The sequence below is a fragment of the Panthera uncia genome (genome assembly GCF_023721935.1).
Source record: "Panthera uncia isolate 11264 chromosome A1 unlocalized genomic scaffold, Puncia_PCG_1.0 HiC_scaffold_17, whole genome shotgun sequence".
Classification (NCBI taxonomy): Eukaryota; Metazoa; Chordata; class Mammalia; order Carnivora; family Felidae; genus Panthera; species Panthera uncia.
In genome coordinates, this window is record NW_026057577.1 from 21,015,418 (window position 1) to 21,038,879 (window position 23,462).

General features: G+C 43.2%; 1 protein-coding gene and 1 long non-coding RNA gene across 6 annotated transcripts in view; one reads left to right on the forward strand and one right to left on the reverse strand.

Moving 5' to 3' along the window:
- Window positions 1–12,347, forward strand: part of LOC125934855 (uncharacterized) — a 79,836-nt gene extending 67,489 nt beyond the window's left edge. For 2 of the 3 annotated variants that reach the window (XR_007461544.1, XR_007461546.1), the window contains 3 exons: window positions 595–1,173; window positions 1,580–1,816; window positions 5,673–6,170. This is a non-coding gene — a long non-coding RNA (uncharacterized LOC125934855). Of the gene's footprint in view, window positions 1–594; window positions 1,174–1,579; window positions 1,817–5,672; window positions 6,171–12,291 lie in introns of those variants that run through there. The other variant, XR_007461545.1, reaches the window with a different exon arrangement.
- MARCHF3 (membrane associated ring-CH-type finger 3) overlaps window positions 1–23,462 on the reverse strand; it is a 154,947-nt gene that overhangs the window by 46,600 nt on the left and 84,885 nt on the right. The window contains exon 1 of one of the 3 annotated variants that reach the window (XM_049648447.1): window positions 10,550–12,293. The exons of 1 other annotated variant lie outside the window; for it this stretch is intronic. The gene's annotated coding sequence lies outside the window, so the exon portion shown is untranslated. Of the gene's footprint in view, window positions 1–3,313; window positions 4,818–10,549; window positions 12,294–23,462 lie in introns of those variants that run through there. One more of the 3 variants, XM_049648448.1, reaches the window with a different exon arrangement.

A 23,462-nucleotide genomic window follows, 5' to 3' on the forward strand; every position in this document is an offset into this window, starting at 1 on the left:
GAGTTCGCACACTTTGAAGAGATCATGTCCTTTTTTTTTTTTTTAATGTTTATTTATTTATTTTGAGGGAGACAGCACAAGCAGGGGAGGGGCAGAAAGACAGGGAGGGAGAGAGACAGAGAGAGACAGAGAGACAGAGAGACAGAGAGACAGAGAGAGAGAGAGAGAATCTAAAGCAGGCTCCAGGCATGCGCAGCATGGAGCCTGAGGTGGGGCTTGATCCCATGACCACGAGATCATGACCTGAGCCAAAATCAAGAGTCAGACACTTAATCCACTGAACCACCCACGAGTGCCCCTACAAGATCATATCTTGAATTGAAAATTGGATAGAAGAGATTATGCAGAGCATGAGCACCTGAGATCATGGTGGGAAGGGCTAAGTTGGTTCTGACCCCACAAGAGTGGATCTAGTCATCTCCCCAGGTGGAGGAGGAGGAGACTGTCCCCAGTCTCAGTCAAAAGGAAGCACAGAGGCCTAGACCAGGCCTGGGGCAGGAGTGAGCCTGTGTAGGCTGCATGCACCAATTGGCATACATATGTTGCACCGGGGGCAGTGACAAATGGCCCACTGCATTTCCCTGTCTCCTTTAGGGCCACTTGGGAAAACAGCAGGCTGTTGCTGTGGACGCTGGAAAGAGCTGAGCTGTCGGTTTGCAGCCTAACTGGGCTTCCACTGGTCTTTCTGCAAAATTTCAAGCACCAATTCGACCGCTTTCTTATCAACACTGCTGCTCTTGTGGGAACATGTCTTCCTGGTTCAGCCAAGAATTCTGCTGTCTGGGATTGTTCAGGACAAAACCACAGTGCCCGTGGGGGGTGGTGTGTCTGTGTAAACTTGAACATCAGATTGCACTGGTAGGGCAGGTCCTTTGTTGGCCAGGCTTGACACCTTGTATTCTTTCTTTCTCAGGCTGTGAATAGAACATGATTTGGCATCGGCCAAATCCATCTGCACAGAGTGAAAAGGAAGGCGCTAGGTGCAGGAGAGGGAGCCGGCAAAAGAGGAGGGAGTGGCTAAATGAATGAAAGCCTGATGAGACCATTGTGAAGATTAAAAAGGCCTATTTGTTAAACTGTGACCCCTTTAAAGGACAGTACAGGTTTTACCAAAGCAAGAACCCAGCCGGGCTATGGCTAATTGCTGCCATGTTTCTGAACGGTCTGCCTTTGGTAAGTGATTTCCATGGGAACATGGCTGGCACCACGAGGATGCGGCCGGAAGACGTGGGGGAGGGGAAGGCAGGGGCCCTCTGTTCACCTCCTCAGCCCCCCTGGCCCCAGCAGTCCCTGAAACCTCCCTGAGGATCACAGAGTTCCGGGAGGAAGCTCTGTTCTCGGAGGCAGGGCACCCACGCCTGCACCCTGGCTCATTGCTCACCTGGCTAAATCACTTAGCCTCTCAGCCTTTGCTGAGACCTCTTGCGTATTTGGAATAAAGGCACTAATATTCCTGAGCCAATTGATCGGGTTGTTTGTGAGGCCTAAAATAATACATATGAACACGCTCGGTAAACTGGGATGAGCCGCGTGCAGGGGACTATTGCCACATTAACCTTAATTCCTGCTCTTTTTCTAGGCTGAGTTGCATCTTGTTTCTCTCTTTGAAAACTCCCTTCCCCCGTGGCTGGTCAGTTTCCACCATGCTGTACCTCTGGATCATGCTTGAGCTCTGACGTTGTACTGCTCCGTCTCTCTTGGTGGGGGAGCACGAAGGGACCCTCTTCCCTGAACATCTATTTCTCTTCCTCAGCCCTGTCTCCTTCAGATCCCTGCACACACGTTGTCACTTGTCCATGATGAATATTTAGTGAAGGTATGTATTATGTTTGAGATATTTGGGTTTATTTGTTACAGCAGCTGCCATTCTCTTAGCTTATCTAGTATGTGATAAATATACTAGGAAATAAAATGCAAGCCACGCCTCCAAGTGCCTGCTTCTATCAGAACTGTATTTTCAGCGGAAACTCAACTTGAATCTTTTAGTTGTAGGACAACAAGATGTCTGGGGGAGGAATCTGTTATGTTGGCACCTCTGTTTGGGTGTACAAGTTATCATGCGGTTTAAAGGTGAAAATAAGAGCATAAGAGTATGTGTGTTAACTGGCACTAACCTGGTCAGGAAGGCTGCCTGGGCAGTGGACTAAGCAGGCCCAAGCCTGGAGAGGCATTCTGTGGCAAGAATGGACCAACAAATTCAATGCTAGTAATTCCTGAGATTTTTAAGAAGCACACTCCTCAGGTCTCAATGTGTTCTAGAAGGGTACCCTGTCACTCTCACAACCAGAGTCGGTCCACAAAGCAAATCCAAGAAGCAAATGTATTCATTCTTTTGTCCGCTCAAAAGAAATATTTTCTGAGAGATTACTAGGTACTCCTTTGAAGTTGCTGATGGTGTAGTGTCCAGACCTTTCAAGCCAGGCTTTGCATTTCTTGAGGAATGTTTCCCAGACCCTCTTTGGGGCTGCAGAGCCATGAGGGCAAGGCATCTTTCCACTGGCAATCATGCCTTTGCTCACTCGGGGGAAACTGCCCTAAATTTGTGGGGGGCTGGAGGATGGAAATGCACAACTGAGGAATGGCTCGATGGCTTTCTGCTCCCACAGAACTGCACATCATTCACCCTGGTCCAGGATTCAGAAGGTGGACCTCAGTTTTACATGATACTTGCCTCAGGAAGTATCTCTAAAACGTCCCTTCACCTTCCTAGAGGGGCTGCATACTCAGGGGGGCAAGGCCTCCAATGATGAGACCAATGAGCGGGCAGGACAAGTCAGTTGGTGATTGAAACGAAAAAAAAAAAAAAAAAAGCAATAAAGGCTGTCCAGGAACTTCCCCCTCTGAGGGAGACTTTTAGACTCTGAATTCTAAGAACAGTCTCTGAGAATAAGAATGCTCTTTGATAGAACATTTCCCTGGCTTTTGAGGCATGTTATAACCAGGCAGTGCCCTGCATGCCTGATGAACTGACTTGGGAGTATCTGGAATGTTCAGACAAAATGAAGGCAGGCGGGAAATCACACACTGACCTTCCTTTCCAATGAAAATGGAGCAAATGACTAATTTCAAAACCATTAACATGTAAAAGCGGCATATTTCTTCTGAGGACAGGGCACAAAGGCTCTCTAAGGAGATTGCTGGGACATGATTACCAGCAACATTTAAGTTTTCAAAAACACGCCAAGGAGGCCATTCACTAAGAGTGGGTAGCGGTAAAGTAGCTGCTTCATTAAACTGAAATAGCCTCGGCAGGGCTGTGCTTACAGACCCACGCTACCAAATTATACGTTTCTTTTCTGGATGCTTCACTGACCTCATTATGTGGAGCGGAGGGTTTGTCATTCCAAATAAAGGGACCGTCCAAGTCTTTACAAACATGTCCGTCAGGCGCCTCATGAGACTGCACACTGCCACACTGCCTGGCCCAGTGGATTAAAAAACAAAAAAGCAAACAACAACAACAACAACAAAACTTGCCTTTTTGTTTTCTCATTATGCTCCGCTTATGTGCGGACTGTCACACTTGCATAGCAGAGTAAGCAGGCGAAATGCTGGTTTCCGAGCATTAAGGAGGTTTTGACGTGGGGGGGTAAAGACACTTTCTTGAGGAAAGCGTAAACACCGGTGACGAATCAGGCGGGGGGGGAAAAATCCAGACTAGCATGAAGGCAAGTTGGATCCAGAGAGTTCCAATCACACAGCGTCTTTTTGAAAGCGACACATGGAGTTATTTATCCCTTCCCTGTTATTAGTTTTGATTCTCCATCCATGTTGTTATTTTTTGACTTTCAGCCACAAGAAGCACCAGAAGTATCAGGCTAATCTTTTTTTTTTTTTTTTTTTTTCATTTAAAATTACTAATTTTCCCTTCAGGCAGGTAAAATCTTCTCGTTCTGCTGAAGGCAAATCAAGTAACAATTATAGTGTTTATACATATTTTTTCCCCCTCAAGAAGTACTCATAAAATTAATTTGGATTTTGGAGGCTATCCATTTTTTCATTTAATTTTAATTATATAGATGAAAATGGCAATTAAGAATCCCACAACTGCCTTGTGTGTTCAAAGACACAGCGGCAGCTGAGTCACACTTGCAAGTGACAACAGGACCCGGGACACAGACCCCTGCTTCCCGAGGCGGGGGTGGGCGTGGGGCAGGGCTCTCTGATGAGTTCTGGGGACCGGGGAGCAATCAGGACACATCAGAAATGTTTAAGTGACAAGCTGAAAAAACCACAGAGGGGAGCAGGCAAAAGAGAGTAACACATTCCCGGGACATCGCAGGGAGATGAAAAAGAAAAGCGTATTCTTCAAATGACATTCAGCATGCCTAGCACCCAACAGCTGCCTGTCTAGCCTAAGGAAAAGTGTGGAGGGTACAACACGCTAACCAGGATATCTGGTGATACAGGGGGTGTTTCAGCTCCAAAGGAGGGCAGAATAAACCCTAAGAACCAGAAGTCCCCGGGCTGTCGCTTCACTCATATTCATTTTCTACCAGCATCCAGGTGAATGCCCACCATAAAGGAAGTTGTACCTCACTCACCTTTTCTGTGCAAACAGCCCTGTGCCTGGTGTGTAGGTGTGCCTAACCTCAGCCTCCCACCCCCAAGAATAAAGCCAGCTGTTAGCGTATTTTCAGCCCGGGTGCCTTGGGGCTTTCCCCATTTGCATTTCACCAAGACCATGGGGAGGCTGCACTCTTGCTCTCTCCCAGGGTCATGTCCAAGCTCTACGTTCTGCCAGGTTCCGGGGGCCCAGGCCTCACTTCAGGCCCTTAAGGTCCCAAGAGACTTGGCTCCATTACCCTTGCTTGACTTAAGCGACTCAACTTGGTGAGGAGTATTAAGGCAAGCACAGAGTAAAGATGAAAACTCTTTGGATCTCGCTTTTCAGCCCTGTGTTTGGCATTACAGAGGGACTCCCTATCGTGTGCTTCATAACATTAAAAGCCTCCCAAATTCCACATGTGCTCATTATCTCACATGTGCTCTAGAGACATGCCAGAGTCTCTGGGTGTCTTTGCGTTGCTTTTGTACACATTTGGCTTTGGGGTCAGGAGCACTCTGGGATGGTGGGGGGAAGGGGACAGAGCCCTGGCTTATAACTGCCACCCAGCGCTTATGAATGGACAAGACTTACCTGGAGCTAAGCCTCATTTTCCTCCCTGACACTGAGGATCTGGGATAGGTGTGTGCCTGGCATGTGGAAGGCACTTGGTAACAGACAGTGCTTAAGACTGTAGTGCAGCGGGGTCAGCTTACAACAGCTGGGGGCCAGGGAGGGTGTGAGGGGTTCCTTCCAGATCCCTTGCCTGGCCCATCCCCTCTACAAGCCCTCCTTGCTACCCTCGCATCTGCCCAAGCAAACATCTCACAGAAGCACAACTGCTGACATCTGCTTTGACAGTCTTGTGTAAATATAGCTAAAAAGCACAAAAACATCCCCCTGGAATGACTCTTCTTGGCCCTTCGACTCTGTTCCCTGCCTCTCCGCGACACACTCACACACATACGCATACATGCAGAGACAAGCCACAGTTTCTTTTCTGGTGCTTCCTGAAAATAAACGGGTCTAGTCTTTTAAATCAAGGTGCAAACAAGCACACGAAAATGCACCATATAGCCAACGGCTGAGTTACCCGTGATCACTTGATCACTTAATCTCTTCACAGGGTCTTCTGGATTCTTGTTCTTCACCCCCTACTGGCGGGGAATGAGGCCTCTTTCTTCCTTCCTACCTACTTCGATGCAAAGCATTCAATGAACTCCTTCAAAGGAATCTGAGGAGTCACTTTGTCCTCGTGGGAGCACATGCCCCCTTCTGGCCTTTGCTCCTTTCGCTGCCTGGCCCAGCTTACCTTGCGTATTGACATCAATCCCTGCATCTGACACAGCCCCCATCCTCTGGAGTATCGGCTTCATCCGGACTTTTTCGGTGTGAGGACCAGCCAGCACTGTCCCCAAGCCTCCCGTGCAGGTGAGTATGTTATTTTTTCTTTTTAAGTTTATTTTTAAAATTTACTTTGAGAAAGAGAGACAGAAAGAGAGACAGGCAGAGAGGAGGAGAGACAGAATTCCAAGCTGGCTCTGTGCTGCCAGCGCAGAGCCCGACGTGGGGCTAGAGCTCACAAACTATGAGATCATGACCTGAGCTGAGCTGAAGAGTCAACCGACTCAACCGACGCTCAACCGACTGAGCCACTTGGGTGCCCCAGCTGCTGAGTATTTTTAAAGCCTGTTAGAAATATCGCAGCACATCACGTACATGGAGGACTGTTTTTACCAGAACATCCTGTTAGGCCCCGTGGCCGCTTAGAAAGAAGGCCCTGAATCAAATATCTGGTCTGTTCATTTCTTTGTATATCCAGCCCCGCCAAAAAGAAGGGGTGAGTTTCCTTAACCTGATCCAGCCTGTTTGACAGAAACAAAACAACTTTATACTGACACTGAATTAAATTCTCATCCAAGATAAAACAGTCAAATATTATACAGAGGTCTGTCTATCTTTACTTTTAAATTTTCATCTGATGGGTTTTCCTTCAGAACATACAAAAAAAATTACACTATTAATAGCAATAGTGTGAATATATTTTTCTATTTTCATAGCACTATTCATTTGCCATTCTCTAAGTGCTTAATAAATACAGTGGGTCTTTACTGCCTTCCAGGGTGAAAATAACAGTTATGCCCCCACGGAGCTCATTCATTTGCTTTATGGGCTAAAAAATCTCTAGTGTGTCACAAATTAACAAAATGTTCCTGAGGACTGTGTTTTATTCTTGAATCTCCAATTTCACTAATAAATGTGAAAAACACATGTAGCCAGATAAGCCCCTGGAGACCAACCACTGCGGATGCTGAAGAAAGCAAGTTATTCCAGCTAAGATCAGCATTCACTTTTCCACCAGAGACTATTTGTTACCCAAATTCCCCTCCAATTGCTTGATGTAAGGCAATGGAATTGGTTTGCAGTGACTACCCCCAAAAGCTAACAAAACAAGTTTTTCTTTTAAAAAAGGATACCTTCAAAAAATAATCTTTTTTTTTTAATCATCAGATAATGACTTTTTTCTAGTCACGGCCCCAGTGGATCCACACACTCCCACCTCTAAGAGAGATCTGTTATTCTTTTCCTTAATATTTTCAGCATGAAAAATTTTAAGCAGAGAGAATACTAAGTAAACTGACATAGATATACTCCCATCATGCCAATTTAACAATGAATCAAAATTTTGCCACACGTGTTTCTCCTTCCCTCCTTTTCTTCTTTCCTATGAAGATTATTTTAATGTTTATTTATTTTGAAAGAGCTTGTGTGCATGCGTGTGCACGACTGGGGGGAGGGGCAGAGAGAGAGAGAGAGGGAGAGAGAATCCCAAGCAGGTTCCGTGCTGATATTGGGGTTTGATCCCACCAACTGTGAGATCATGACCTGAGCTGAAATCAAGAGTAGGATGCTCAACCGACTGAGCCACCCAGGCACCCCAGTATGCAACATTTAGATGTCTATTTATGTACCTCTTACTTGCCACCTCCTTTTCTTCTCCCTGCCACTATCTTGCTGAAGAAAGCCACATTCAAAATTGGCTTTCTTGCGGTATCATTTAATTTGTTCCTCTATCCCCTATGTTTTCTGTAAACGTGTAAGTGGCCTTGATAGAGTTCAACTCTTAGGCAACAATAGCTCATAGGTGACACTGTATACTTCTCATTGTATCACATCAGGAGACACCTAACGGGTGTCCCATTTTTAATGGGTTCAAGTGATGGCGGATGATTCCCTCATCCTTCCCCATCAATATTCTAATGGTCTAATGATTGCACCCATGGATGACAGTCGCTTGAAGCAATTATTTTATTTGGGGGCCACAAAATTAAGCCTTTCCAAGTGGAACTTCCCTTCACCTTTAGTAGCAAGAATTCTGGAAACAATTTTCCTTCATCAACCAGTGCAATCTGGTTATGCTGAAGTCCGATTTGCATAGAAAACGCATGATCACTGTTTAATTCTTTCCTTTGATTGTCAATTTTCAGAGTAAGGAATCTGTGCCTTAGTTACATGGTACAGTAACTGAGTTGTTTTGTTATTGTGTGTATTATTCTTGAAGGTCCACCTGTTTTTACTGAAATTAAGGAAAAAAACAAATCAGACCACCTCACCATAACTAACCCTCCTTCTCATATTGAAAACTGGACTTGTGGTTTAAATGGACACAAAATAAATCAAGGGCCTGGTCTCTGCCACTGAGCGCTCTCAGTAAGAAGGCCAAGCACTGATTCTCTCACCTGCTCTGGTGTCTGACTTTGTCTTTTTTTTTTTTTTTTTTTTTAATGTTTATTTTTGAGAGAGAGAGAGAGACAGAGCACAAGCAGGGGAGGGCCAGAGAGAGAAGGAGACACAGAATCCTGAAACAGGCTCCAGGCTCTGAGAAGTCAGCACAGAGCCCGACGTGGGGCTTGAACCCACGAACCGTGAGATCATGACCTGAGCCGAAGGTGGATGCTTAACCAAGACTGAGCCCCCCAGGCGCCCCGGTGTCTGACTTTGTCTTGATGGTTGATGTAGTCTTTCCTTAAGCCGAACTTCCCTCATAGACAGAGGCCTTCTGCATTAACTAATCTCCTGGGAAAATGAAAACAAATCTAAAAGATCGCCTCTTTTGCTTACTGCGACACAGACCACTTGGTGTCACTTGCCCCCGTAGACTTCCGCCATCATATTATTTACTGGATGCATCTGAAGGAAGCAGATTGGCAGAACCACATGGCTTCAGACTGACTAGCTGAGGTCACTGGGCCTGTATCAGTTGGACCTTGTCTGTGACTCATCAGGAAGCCATTCTCACCCAATGAAGCCTGCAGGTGCCATCTGGCTTGGCCACACCCTGCTCTGGGGTTGCGGTAATAACACAGTAACGTGCTGGGCAAGCTTCCACTGGGGGAAAAATACTCACTGTGGGTGAAATCTGCCCATGTAATGAGAAACAGCTCCCCTTTTTTCTTCTCACTAATAAGGGTGAAAACATTTAGGCCATTCATGGGTATTCCCCAAAGAGGCATTTATAAGTCTTCTTTAACAATGGCTGATGAGTGTCTCCGAGACTGACAGGAATCCAGGGTCTTTTTGGCTCTCTAAGAGCAGAGACATTTTCTGCCCATTACTGCCTTGTTTTACTGACAGGCACCTGTCAGTTAGACATTAAAACAGAGTGATAATGGGGAGATAATATGCTGGCTCTGTCCACACACTTCAAGAGGGAAGCACTCAAGAAAAATGTGTATTTTGGGAAACCTAGATGCTCATGTGCCCATCTGCATTTCTATTTAGTTTGAAATTGAGTGCAGAATAATAAAGCAGTGAGAAGAGGGATAACAGGGAGACCCGGATCAGAAGAGCTTCCCAAGTGGCCCTGCAGACGCCAGTGTGGGTGTCCTGCTCTAAGCAGGGGGAATGGCTTAGGAAATGCATGCCAGAGAGGAGGAGCAGGACAGACGCTCCCCCCTCCCCTCCCCACCCCCAGCGGGCTTCACTGGAACTCCCTGAGAGCTGCTGAACCAAGGTACTGGCAGAAAAATATCTCCCAGGACTTTGTAAATGGAGGACTTTCACACATTCTGCAAAAGTGCAAATACCCTCTTTTGAAAGAGAGGTGAAAAAGGAAGTGCACACTATAAATAAACTAATAAAAGCAATTCGATTCCTACTGAGAATCTTTCTAGTAAATAGTTCTCTGTCAGAAAGTAATATTGTTACTCAGATATTTGGACCTCCGGTAGTATCTTCGGGTCCTGACTTCTTGGCTAATGCGTATCTTCTAGTACACACACACACACACACACACACACACACATACACACACAGGCCCCATATAATACCCTCTTTATTTTCTTCAATCCAATAAAACGTCAATGTATTCAATTAATGATTATAATATAATGCCATCTTAATGCTAACTAGTCACCATAAAATCTTACCATCGTGGACTTTAGCCATGGAGCCCGGGGACTACTGAAGTGTAATCCCCACTGCAAAGTTGTCCTATGAGCACAACAGGAGGACAGCAGGTGCCGTCACATCCAGTGGCAATGGTCAACTTGACTAGCATAGATGCCAGAAATCACTCGCCTCCCCGCTAAAAAGTGTTGGAATTTTCTTTCTAAAATACCAAGTGGGAGAAAGCTCTCTCTGCAAAGCTCTCTCTGCTGCAGTGATTCAGCATATGGGATTTGGAGTTGAACACTGTTGGTTTGAATCCTGGCTCTTCCGTCTACCAGTTATGACTCCTCAAGCTGGGGATAAAATGGTGCCCATTTCGTATTTGAGAATGAAATGAAACAATGTATCTAAAGTACACAGCAAACACTGCTCGCTGCAATGATTGGGCCAGGGCCACGGCAACCGCACAGGTCTCCAGGGTACACTGTCGCTTTCAGTATTTCTGTTCAAGCCAAGAGACATTTATTACAGTACTGACACTAATAGGGGAGGCAACAAACTGCTTTGACAGGCAGAGTGGGGAAGCAAAAGACAAAAACAAAAACAACTCACGAGCTTAGGAATCAGGCACACGGTTTTGAATACTGGCTCTTGCCACCAGTTACCAGGGCTCGGTTTTGGATAAGTGACTTGACTTCCCTGCACATCAATTTGCCCATCTGTGAAAAAGAGAAAGTGACTTCCTTACAGAGTGGTCGTGCCCTCACCTGACAGGGTATGTAAAGTGCCTCGCCCATTGTGTGTCCACTCAGCGGTCTCTGTCATTATTATTAGAATACTACATGAAGCTCTGGGGAGGGACAGAGGTGGGCCTGATGCATCTTGTCACTGGGTGGTGTGACCCTGGGGATCCTGGGCTGGGGCAGATGGACCAGAACGTGCCAGGGGAACAGCGGGTTGAGACAGAACACACACACACACACACACACACACACACACACACACACAGAGGCATCCTAGGAATCTAAAAGAAATTACGTATTAGAAGGCGAGGTTTGTAGAGAGTATTACCTTAAAACATAGCATGAATCCAATACAGAATATAAAACTGTCTCCCTTTGTTTTTGCTGGCAGGCAAATCTGAGGCTCTGGGGAGCCAGATGAGCCACAATTACTCTTGGAACCTTCCCTTTATCTTCCATGGGTTTGCCCAAGAGCCAGGTACCATTGTGGCCCCAGATGAGGTAGCTACCGTGAAGCATTTAAGATGGACACAGAGAAATGAATGGTCCTGCTCTTTGCTGGGGAGGGCATGTCTTTGGACTTTCCTAACAACAGAGGCGACAATTAAATGGAGTCTGTCATTTCATTTCCATCCGTTGATGTCAACACTCCTAAAACCAGGCCCTCACTTATCTTGTTTACACAGTGCTCAGCACTGGGCCCACTTAGATGTTTACTAGGTACATGAGACAAATACATGTTCTTTCAGTAAAGGAGGGATATGCAGAAAGGGAAATGTCCGACTTTTTGGATATCGGGTTGTAAGGATCTGGACGCTTGAAAGAGGTTGAATATACCGTATCATGCTTTTTATTAAGTTCTCCTTTCAAGGTGACATAAAATATGTGTCCTGTTTGCCAGGGGAGAAAATGCAACCAAAGCTAATCCATGATGACGGTGTGTATGTATGCAAATGAGGCATGCTGATTTCTCTAGCTTGGTCTATTCATAAACTGGACTGATTGCTTAGATTTACAACCGATGATCACTATGGTAAATTCAATAACAGAATTTTCTGCTCTAAATGTAGCATTCTCTTCAGTATCTTTTTACAGCCCTTAAGTGGTTTTTGATGTACACGAAACTAAAAGCTTGGAGAATTAAAAATTACACAAATAATGAAGATGAGTTCCTAGGTGAATTGCCCATTACTGTGGAGGTTTTTGGATAGTTTCATTAAAAAGAGTAAAAAGGCCATCTAAAGATACTTGTGTATCTACAAATGATTGTAAAGTCATTGTCTTTATTTCTTTCCAACTCCCATAAGCCTCTTTTATTAGTTTCAAGGAATAAAACTCCAATCTGCTTCAGTAAACTGCATTATTTTTTAAACTACAAAACATACATGGTTTCTTTACATGAGCAATCTTCTTTAATGGCAATGCAGCCATTGGGAAGACCACACTAAAACATATAGTTTATAGATCTTCCCTCTACCTTCTAGCTCTTCTCTACCTTCTTCTTCTTCTTTTTAAAAACAATATTATTGAGATCTAATGCTTTAAAGTTTTTTTAAATTTTAATTAAAAAAAATTAACTCCAGTTAACATACAGTGTTGTATTAATTTCAGGTGTACAATGTAGTGACTCAACAATTCTCTACATGACTCCATTCTCGTCATGTAAGTGTACCCTTAACCCCCTTCGCTTATTTCACCCATTCCCCCACCTCCCCCGCCCCTGCCACCTGCCCTCTGGTAACCATCAGTTCTCTAGTTAAGAGTCTGTTTTTTGGTTAGTCTCTTTTATTTATTTATTTTTTTAAAGTTTATTTATTTAATTTTGAGAGAGAGGGAGAGAGAGAGAGAGAGGGAGACAGAGAATCCCAAGCAGGCTCCATGCAGAGCCTGATGTTGGGCCCGACCCCATGAACCGTGAGATCACGATCTGAGCCAAAATCAAGAGCCAGTTGCTTAACTGACTGGACCATCCAGGAGCCCCTTGTTTGTTTTGTTTCTTAAATTCCACATATGAGTGAAATCATATGGTATTTGTCTTTCTCTGAGTGACTTATTTTGCTTAGCATTATATTCTCTAGATCTGTCCATGTTGTTGCAAAAAGACCCAATACTTTTTAACAAGTGCCTGGCACATAATGAGCTCCTAAAAATATCTGCTGACTCACTGAATGAATAAATGAATTCACTATCTTAATATCAAATTCTGGATCCAAGTTTAAAGTCATGCAACAAAGGGCTGAAACAGTTAGTTCTCTTACTTAGAAGTACAATCCTTTCTATCTGACTTCTTTAAGTGTGGTTTTTTTTTTTTTTCTTTTTGGGGGAGAGAGGTGCAGAGTCCAACGTGGGGCTTGATCCCATGACCCTGGGATCACGACCGGAGTCCAAATCAAGAGTCGGACGCTTAACTGACTGAGCCACCCAGGTGCCCCTAACTTCTAGGCAGTCCAGTATCCCCTCTGCTATTTAATGGTTGCCAACATTTTATTTTTTTCCGCGAATCTTGAATAATCCTTTTATGTGTGTGCAGTTTTGTTTTTTGTTTTTTGTTTTGTTTTTTTTTTTTTAATTGAAGGAGAATCCCGAATAATCCTTTTGTTCATGACCAGACTTGGAATCAGGTGCTCGTTGGTACAGGTCATTAATAGGCGGACTATGAATTTGAACTCTTAACCTAAACATGGCTTGCAAGTATCTCTAAAATAAAGAATCTCTAATTTCCCTTCCTATTCCCTCCTATGCACATAGTCTCCTTACGCTGACATGGCGTGTGTTGTTTAAAAAATCAAAGAATGAATGAATACATGAATAAATGACTAAGTAGATGAAGATACAAAATACTTCAGAGGTAAAGCAGTTCCCATTTTCCCGTCAATTCAGAACCCTTTGAAAGTGCAGAAAAGGAGGATCTGTGGCTCGAAGATCTACCAAGACTTAGGTTCCTGATCTGTGGCTTGAGTAGAAGCATGGTGGAAGCTGGATCTCTGTGGGACCCTGACTTGGAAGCCATGGATAGATTATTTTTCCCATGGTGATAAAATGGCTGGCTATAGTTGAAATGGTACTATTACTTCCGTATTCAGGTGACTGAGCTCTTATGAGCTGGTGCTGGAATCTAACCATCATATGACCAGATTTCTATTTGTCACAAGATACCATGTGCACAAGTTGAGGAAGCCTGTCCCTTCTGTTTCTGAATGATACGAAGTAACAAAACCACTAGAAATAGCTATTGTTGTAAAGAAAAAAAAAAAGGTTGCTATTTCAGAGTCACCTGTAGGGAATGGTTGGGATAGGTAGACAGGCCACGGAGGCACAGGATTGAGGGTGTAATGGTTAATTTTATGTGTCAATTTGACTGGGCCACAGGGTGCCCAGATCTTTGGTCAAATATTATTCTGGGTGTTCCTGTGAGGGATATTTTTGGATGAGTTTCACATTTAAATCCATAGACTGAGTAAAGCAGATTGCTCTCTCTTATGTGGGTGGGTCTCATCCAATAAGGTGAAGACCTGAATAAAACAAAAGGCTGAGTCTCCCTTGAATGAGAGGGAGTTCCTCCTGCCTGACTGCCTTTGCACCGGGATGTGCTTTTTCCTGCCTTCAGATTCTCACTGAAACACTGGCTTTCCTTGGGTCTCACATCTGCCAGCCTATGACCTAGAATTTACATCATTGGCCCTTCTGGGTCTCCAGTTTGCCTGTTAACCCTGCAGATCTTGAAACCTGTCAGCCCCCATAATCACATGAGTTAATTCCTTATAATAAATCTCTTTATATCTGTCTATCTATCTATCTATCAGCTATCATCATCATCATCAATCTATCATCTCCTATTCTGTTGGTTATGCTTCTTTGAAGAACACTGATTAATACAGCAGGAAATGCCAAAAAAGTGATAATCTAAAAAGTGTATATGTACATACACGTATATATCCATGAAGCAAAAAATGAAGATAAAATCCATAAACAAAAATAAAAAATAATAAAATAAAATAAAAATCCATAAAGCAAAATTTAACCAAGTTCCCAATTTCCTTCCTGGTGATGCTCAGGCCATGTAAAAGGTAACCTACAATCCTTGATGACACTCTATGCAGAGGGTGGATGACTGGGGTAGGCTGGGCAGAGATGACATGGGCAAGGGTGATGAGCCTCCACACACAGTGCAGAGCAATTTGCTGGTTTCTGCTGCTAGTCTTACAATGGCTAGACCTTTCTTTTCAGGAATCTTTCTTTTAGGATATAATGCTTGAGTCTTTTCTTTATGGAATCCATTTTAGGGGCATGATCAGAAATGCAAACAGGGATGTATGCACAGTCCACACCCACACTTCTCTTTTATATTCTCCAGTGTTTCTTTCAAGTGGCACAGACAACTGCCCAAAATTGGGGGAAAGATTAAGTAAACAGATCATACCCATTTCATGGATTATTAGTGGGGCCGTTAACATTACTTTTATACTACAGGTGTACTGGCACTGGAAAATACAATATAAGGCTATAAGGCCATATGAAAAAAAAGTAGGCTATACAAATACCTATCTATAATTTCAACTACCAAAGGGAGAAAGATGCTATATCAACATGTGAACAGTGGTTTTCTCCAGGTAATAAGCAATTCTTGTTTCGTTTTTATTGTGCAGGCTTTTTGTATTTTCCAAAATAAAATGTATTTTTATCATATTTAGACTAAAAAGGATAAACAAATAACATCCTATAGCCCTCAAGAGGGGAAGCACATTAAACCACCTTTGGAAAATGATAAACACAAAAACCAAACGAGAGCAAGCCAACCCCAAACTCAAAAAGGCCTATGTCCTCATCATAAATAATCCAAAATCAACCAAGACCACTTCCTTTCTTCTCTAGGTGCAGACATGACACTAGAGATATCCAGGGAAGGATATGCAACAACCCCTCTCCAAGGCAGCCTGCTCCAGGAAGCAGCTGGTTTAGTGGGAAGACCCCTGGGTCAGACCCCAGAGGCCCTGGGTGCTTTGCCTCGGACAGGCATGGGGACCCCACTGTATCATTTACATTCCCTCAGCTTTGGCTCTTCATCAGTAATACATGAGAACTAAATAGTCCTCAAGGAGCTCCTCAGGGCCTTGTCATTATAAAATGGAGTGGTACCTGTGCAAATACCCCCACGTACAAAGCACTACAGTGACGTAACACGGTCATCAGTGGTCTCCAACACCAGGTTCATGAGCGAATCCTCCAGTGGCCCGTCCTCCCCCACCTTGGTGGCAGCCGCAGATGTCAACAGTGGAGAGACGAAATGACCCAGACAGGATACTCTCTCTTCCCCGCCCCCCCCCCCCATAAATACAATGTGCCTAAATTAACATTTGGTTAGCTTGTTTCTTTTTAACCAGAGACATGCCAATTTAGATGAAAAATCCATATACTTAACATGAGTCATATCCTTGCTAGAGAAGACAAATCTATAAACAGGAGCTGTAATAATCAGCCAAACTTTTCTAAAGCATCATTTACGTTCCTGTTTGGAATTTCTATATCCAAATTGCCTGCCCATCAATTGTATATTTAAACCATGTAGCCTTAGGAGAACTGGTGGATATTTTCACTTGTTTCAGAAATGAGGAAACCAAAGCAAAGGGATTCTATGATTTTCCCAGCCCCCTGAAGTTCGTGGAAAAACTTGATAGCTCCATCTCTGACCTCAATTTCTTTAAGATTTTTTTTAAAGTTTACTTATTTATTTTGAGAGAGACAGAGACAGTGTGAGCGGGGGAGGGGCAGAGAGCGAGGCAGAGAGAGCATCCCAAGCAGGCTCTGCATTGCCAGTGCAGAGCCCGACGCAGGGTTCAAACCCATGAAACTTGAGATCATGACCAGAGCTGAAATTGTCCAAGAGCGGATGCTTAACCAAGTGAGCCATCCAAGCTCCCCTCTCTGATCTCAATTTCTCTGCCAGGCTCCCATAATTATTATTTAATACTGATGAAGTGTCTACATGATGCAAGGTGCCCTTAGTCATTCTGGCGGGGGTGATAAGGAAGACTAGGTAGGGCAAGAGGAATGGAACTGAAAACTTTTTTTCCCCCTCCAAAGTTGGAGTTAACAAAGTTGGTGATTTCTCCAGTTATGATAAGTATATTCCACAAAAAACTTCAGAGTTTCCTAATACATTGAGTAGGACTGCATTTGCTTAACGGGAAAGTACATGCTCTTTTGATAAGACTCAAATTTTGAAACAAGAAGAATTCTTGGTATTTAATGCTTGGGCAAGACAGTGTGGAACAGCTACAAGATTTCATGATTAACTTTTATAATATGCAGTTGCAATGGCCATCATGGACGCTGATGAGTTCCTCGGACTTTTCCAATTCACATTTTACCAACTTAGAGGAGAGGAGAGCATAATTCTCAGCTCTGTTGATCTGATTCTATTGAACATTCCCCTCCTCTCCCCAAGTTGGGAGTTAACGTGGAGGACAAAATAGAGAAAATACGAAAAAAACTGAAAGCCGAGTCACTTTCCTTAGTATTCCCAAAGTCTCAGGCTGCAGATGAAACTTCTTTTCATATCTGTGAGTCACCACATATTTTCCTGGGTATCACAACTCATTCACTTCCCTTTTTGTGCCATGATTTAATTTTTCCCCGTAGCACTTTCAAACTGTAGGCAAGAAAGTTCTGTGAGCTGTCCTACTGAATTATAGAAAATTAGAATCTGGTTTGGGGGAAATAACTTCACATGTGCATTACAATGAAGAAAATGTCACAGTTCGTCAGTTTTTCAGAAGCCAAAATAAATAATTTTCCTTATTTCTTACAAACAAGGGGGAAAAAATACAGTGATCTCCTTTGCTATTATAATCAGGTATCTGGGGAGTAGGGGAGAAGTCTAAGATCGTCCTCTCTTTGAGTAAAAGTGAATTCTGTGGATATATTAGTCACTAAAGTTGCAAATGGCTCTTTTCCTTAGAAAACCTCATGAAAGTTGCCAGAGGTTGCCCATTTTTTTGGATACTGTGTGATGATAACACAGGTACAAATTCCAATTAGTGTCCAGTTCTACAACAAACAGAACCTTATGCCAGAGGTTGATTATAACAGGTGACCCTCAGCTGAAACTCTGTTATTATTAATTTTTCACAGACAACACCACCCTGTTGGGTATACCTTCCCTATTAGAGAAGGTTAGGACCAGTGTCTCACCTATATACCTCCCTGTCCCCCACGCCCTTTCTTTTTCACTTGAAAGGAAGGCTTCCCCAAATGGTATCAACTGTTTAGCCAGGATAGACGAAAGGTCTCCGGAGTGGTTGAAATGAAAGAATACAAACTAGCAACTAGCACTCTCCTGGCTTCTACCTGTGTCTCCATTTCCTTCTGATCCCCTAACCTTACCTGTACCATCGTGCGAGTGACCACCTGTGGTACCACCACCTTTGGAACATGGGACAGTATTCAGAGATAAGACAGCTCTAATGATCTTGGAAGAACTGGAAGACATCCTTGTTGGTGCTTTAAAAATAACTTATAATTACTTAAAAAGTCACTGTAATTTTAACAGCCAGAGATCCTTCTGGACTAAAGGTACTTAAGTCCCATATAGGAGAATTGAATAGAAAGGGAATCCAAATACCACTGGATTCATATTACTCGAGGTTGTTATGTTCTGTAAATTGCTGTCAGTGCTGAATTAGCCAATGATGAACCATTGCTCCTAACAGGAACCCAGTGCTGGGTTCCCGCAAGGCTCTGGGCATAACATTTTCATCAAGTGATAACCTTTCGTCACTACATAACCTTACTTTATGTGTGTTTCTGTTTAAAGATACTTATTTAACATGTTTTGTTGATTCATTAACAGTGAACCCAGGGCCCACAATACTACAACCCATGCCTGAATTAAACTTATGTGACTCTTCTTCTTATAGAAGTTAGATAATGCAAGTTATCGAACTTCTGTTTTTCTCTGTAAGACCTATCGTAGCCTTCTTGTGCTTGGGGACACTAGAAAGCACATCGGCATTTCTGCCATTTTAAAGAGCAAAATCACCAAGAAAAAGCCCACACAGGCACAGTGGGAAAAGGACACTTGTTTATATTATGAGATCTGAAAGAGCTGAGCGTCGCCTTGCTCGACCTCAGTTGGGAACATGTGTGTCAGGTGACTTGAATTTTTTGCTACCCTGTGCGTGTCCGCAAATCACCGTGAAAGCACTGCAAGTATTGATTTTGGGGTTACAAATAAATTTTCACAAGTAGGTGAATTCTCAGTTGTGGAATCTGTGAATAATAAGGATTGAGTGGAGAAGTTCTACTCCTTATCCATCAGCAGATCTTGGTTTATCTCTCTTTCTCCTTGACACTGATACAGCCTCAATTAACCTGATCTTTGATGCTAAACAGTGAGATATATATACATATATATATGTATGTATATATATGGTTTTTTTTTGTTTTTTTTTTTTTTTGCCAGATGGCCATTCTAATTGTAATGCAGGTGTATTATTATGTTTTATGCTTTTTTTTTTTTTTAAAGTAAATCATTGTGAGAAGCTTTGCTTTTCAAAAATTAATGAGCATGGGGTGCCTGGGTGGCTCAGCCGAGACCTACTTCGGCTCAGGTCATGATCTCATGACCCGTATTGGGCTCTCTGCTGTCAGAGCAGAGCCCACGTTGGATCCTCTGTCCCTCGGCCCCAGCCCCCTGGCGCTCCCTTTCTCAAAAATAAATAAATATAGAAACAAATTAATGAGCATCATTAGGAGTGATGGAAAGTGTAAAACCCATCAGTTCACAAAATCCCCTCCAATTTTCTATTATAGAAAGAACACAGCATTGAGACCACATTATCACTGAACAGACAGAGATGTTAACTATGTTGGTGCCTTACAACTGACTCTGGTTCAGCAAAGTTATGTTCAGAATTTCACAGAAAACTGATAAACAATTACTAAGTACTGTGGGAAGAGAGAGATCCTCAAGGATAAGTGTGGAAAATGAGGCCTCAGTCCTCTAAAGCCCCTCGTGCTGAGCCGCCTTTCAGGAGCTTCCTAACACTGCGGGTGAGATTAGAAGTTCAAACCTAGTTTTTAAAAACGTTGTTGCCTTCTCTCAACTGTGAGGGAAAACGTTGACATCAGCCACCCAACAGGGAAGTGTAATAAATAGGAAAAAAAGAAAAAAAGAGAAACAGGTGGGAAAATTCACACTCGTTAGAAACAGTTCTCAGAACTGTGCTTGGTTTTTCAAAACTGAAGCCAAAGCATGTGTTATATATGTGACAGTAGCGTCCCTCAGAGTATAGTCTGAATAAGGCAGGACTGAGGTCCAGCGTAACATTAAAGGAAGATTCTGGCAGAGGCACTGTTTGCACTTGGGCCCTGATCCCAGAAAAGCACACTCCTTCATTCATGTGTTGGTTTATCGGTGACGGCTTAGGGAAGCGCCTGGGGGGTCCTTCTGCTGGTGGCGCTGGTGGCAGTCACCCGGACCCCGCACCACCATTGTTCGCACCCAGCCTGTGGAAGAGGTCTGGGAAGGAAATGAGAGTCAGGTCCTCTAAGGGGTCAGTGTGCAGTGACGGTATCTTATAACAACGTTATCATCATGTTAGCTGATCTACACGGCCCTGTGCAATGTTGGCCACCATTGCTGGTTTAGAGAATCATGGTGCTGAGACTCAAGGTTGGGGGTCTTCCTGCCTTGTATTTCTTACCTAAAACTAACTTCATTTCCCCATGACAGCTTATCTTAGACACCGAAAGGAAGCCTTCTTGAACATTTGGAGCTATTTAATCACACTGTGGCTTTTAAAAAAATGGCATCACAGGAGCACCTGGGTGGCGCAGTTGAGCGTCTGACTTGATTTAGGCTCAGGTTATGATCTCAGGGTCATGGGATTGAGCCTCACATCTGCTCCGTGCTGAGAGCGGGGAGGCTGTTGGGGATTATCTCTCTCCCTCTCTCTCTGCTCCTTCCCCGCTTGTGTGCACAGGCACGTGTGTGCGCGCTCTCTCTCAAAATACATAAATAAACATTAAAAAAAAAAAGGTTATCGCAGCACAGTTTCTACCACTCCCTGTGTGGTTTGATAAACAATCAAAACTTTGAATCTCAATAGGGGAGGGGATAGCAACTTTTTAGGAGACCTACTAGTTATTTTAGGACAGAAGTCAGCAAACCTTTTCTGTAAAGAGCCAGACAGGAAATATTTTAGGCTTCGCAGACAGGCCCTATGATCTCTGTTACAAAGACTCAACTCCGCCATTGTAGTGTGAAAAAGGCCACAGGCAATATTAGCTACATTGCCTGGCTATAAAAAACTTCAAATAAAACTTCATTCCCGGAAAATAAAATTTGAATTTCATGTAATTTTCACACATCACAAAATACTAACCTTTGTTTTACTTTTGTAATGTAATTTTAAGAATATAAAGACCATGGTCTTGGTTCAAAAGCAAACACGGGCCTTGCCCTAAAGGGGTGTGCCATCTAAAGTGAGGACCGTAGACACAGACATAGAAAGAAAACACAGAGAAATAACTATATACCGCACAGGGTAAGAAAAGGACACAGGATAAATCATTATATTAGATGAAATTTAACGTGTCTGTACACTTTACTCATGATTGTCTTTGCAAAGCATGTCGTAGGCCATGTAAAGCCGCCAGTGAATCTACATGGAAAAGGGAAATCCTCAGTGCTTTCCGTGGGAAAAGTCTGACTGAGTTTCATTCGGATTCTGTGACTATCTCAAGACTTTTTTCTTTTTTTTAAGTCTATTTATTTTTGAGAAAGAGACAGAGAGAGCCCAGGAGGGGCAGAGAGAGAGGGAGAGAATTCCAAGCAAGCTTCACACGGTCAGTGCAGAGTCCGACGCGGGACTCGTACTCACGAAACGTTGAGATCATGACCTGAGCCGAAATCAAGAGTCAGGTGCTCAACCGACTGAGCCACCCAGGCACCCCAAGACTTTTTTCTTTTTCTCTCTCTCTTTTTTTTAAACATGTTTTGCACCTTCCCCAGAAACACACTGAGCTCAAACACCCAGTGCAACTGTATCTCTACTTGGACTAACGCGCTACTCCATTGCAAGGTTTTCTTTTCCTATGATCGACATCAATAAAGCATGAGAAAGTACCTCAGTGTCTTACAGAAGAGACAAAAAAAAAAAAACAAACAAAACAAAACACCCCACACTGTAATGGAAGTTAGAAAAATAATATTGAGGGTGCACTATGGAACAAGCCCAGCTGTAAGCATTCGGCATGGATTATCCAATTTAGTCTTCATAGCAGTCCTCTGAGCGTTGATTAGTAGTAGCAGGAAATGATGGCACAAAAAGGTTACAAGACCAAGGTCACACAGCCAAGGGGTGGAACAGAATCTGAACCCAGGTATCCAATTCTTTAAACCTCACTCTTTTTTTTTTTTTTTTTTAATTTAAATCCAAGTTAGGTAACATACAGCATAATAATGATTTCAGGAAGAGAATTTAGTGATTCATCTCTTACGTAGAACACCCAGGGCTCATCCCAACAAGTGTCCTCCTTAATGCCCCTCACCCCTTTAGCCCTTCCCCCACCCAACACCCCACCAGCAACCCTGTTTGTTCTCTGTATTTAAGAGTCTCTTATGGTTTGCCTCTCTCTCTGTTTTTATCTTATTTTTGCTTCCCTTCCCATATGTTCATCTGTTTTGTATCTTAAATTCTACAAGAGTGAAATCATATGATATTTGTCTTTCTCTGAATGACTTATTTTGCTTACATAATACAATCCAGTTCCAGCCACGTTGTTGAAGATGGCAAGGTTTCATTCTTTTTGATCGCTGAGTAATATTACATTATATACATATGTATATATACACATGTACATATACATATATATACACAAATATATGTATATATATATATACATGTACACACACACACACATACCACATCTTCTTTATCCACTCATCTGTTGATGGACATTTGGGCTCTTTCCATACTTTGGCTATTGTCGATAGTGATGCTATAAACACGGGGGTGCATGTGCCCCTTTGAATTTATCTTTTTGATAAATACCTAGTAGTGCAATTGCTGGATCATAGGATAGTTCTATTTTTAATTTAAAATTTTTTTTATGTTTATTTTTGAGAGAGAGGGACAGAGTGTGAGCTGAGGAGGGCAGAGAGAGAGGGAGACACAGATTCTAAAGTAGGCTCCAGCTCTGAGCTGTCAATGCAGGGCTCGAACCCACGAAGGGTGAGATCATGACCTGAGCCAAAGTTGGACACTCAACTGACTGAGCCACCCAGGCACCCCTATTTTTAATTTTTTGAGGAACCTCCACACTGTTTTCCAGAGTGACTGCACCGGTTTGCATTGCCACCAACAATGCAAAAGAGATCCTCTTTCTCTGCATCCTCGCCAACATCTGTTGTTGCCTGAGTTGTTGATGTGAGCCATTCTGACAGGTGTGAGGTGGTATCTCATGGTGGTTTTGACTTGTATTTCCCTGATGAGGAGTGACGTTGAGCATCTTTTTCATGTGTCTGTTGGCCATCTGGATGTCTTCTTTGGAAAAGTGTCTATTCAAGTCTTTTGTCCATTTCTTCACTGGATTATTTGTTTTTTGGGTGTTGAGTTTGTAAGGGGTTTTTTTTGTTTTTGTTTTTTTCTTTTACTGTTTGTTTACTTTTGAGTGAGAGACAGAGCGCGAGTTGGGGAGGGGCAGAGAGAGATAGAGACAGAATCCGAAGCAGACTCCAGACTCTGAGATGTCAGCAGAGAGCCCGATACGGGGCTCGA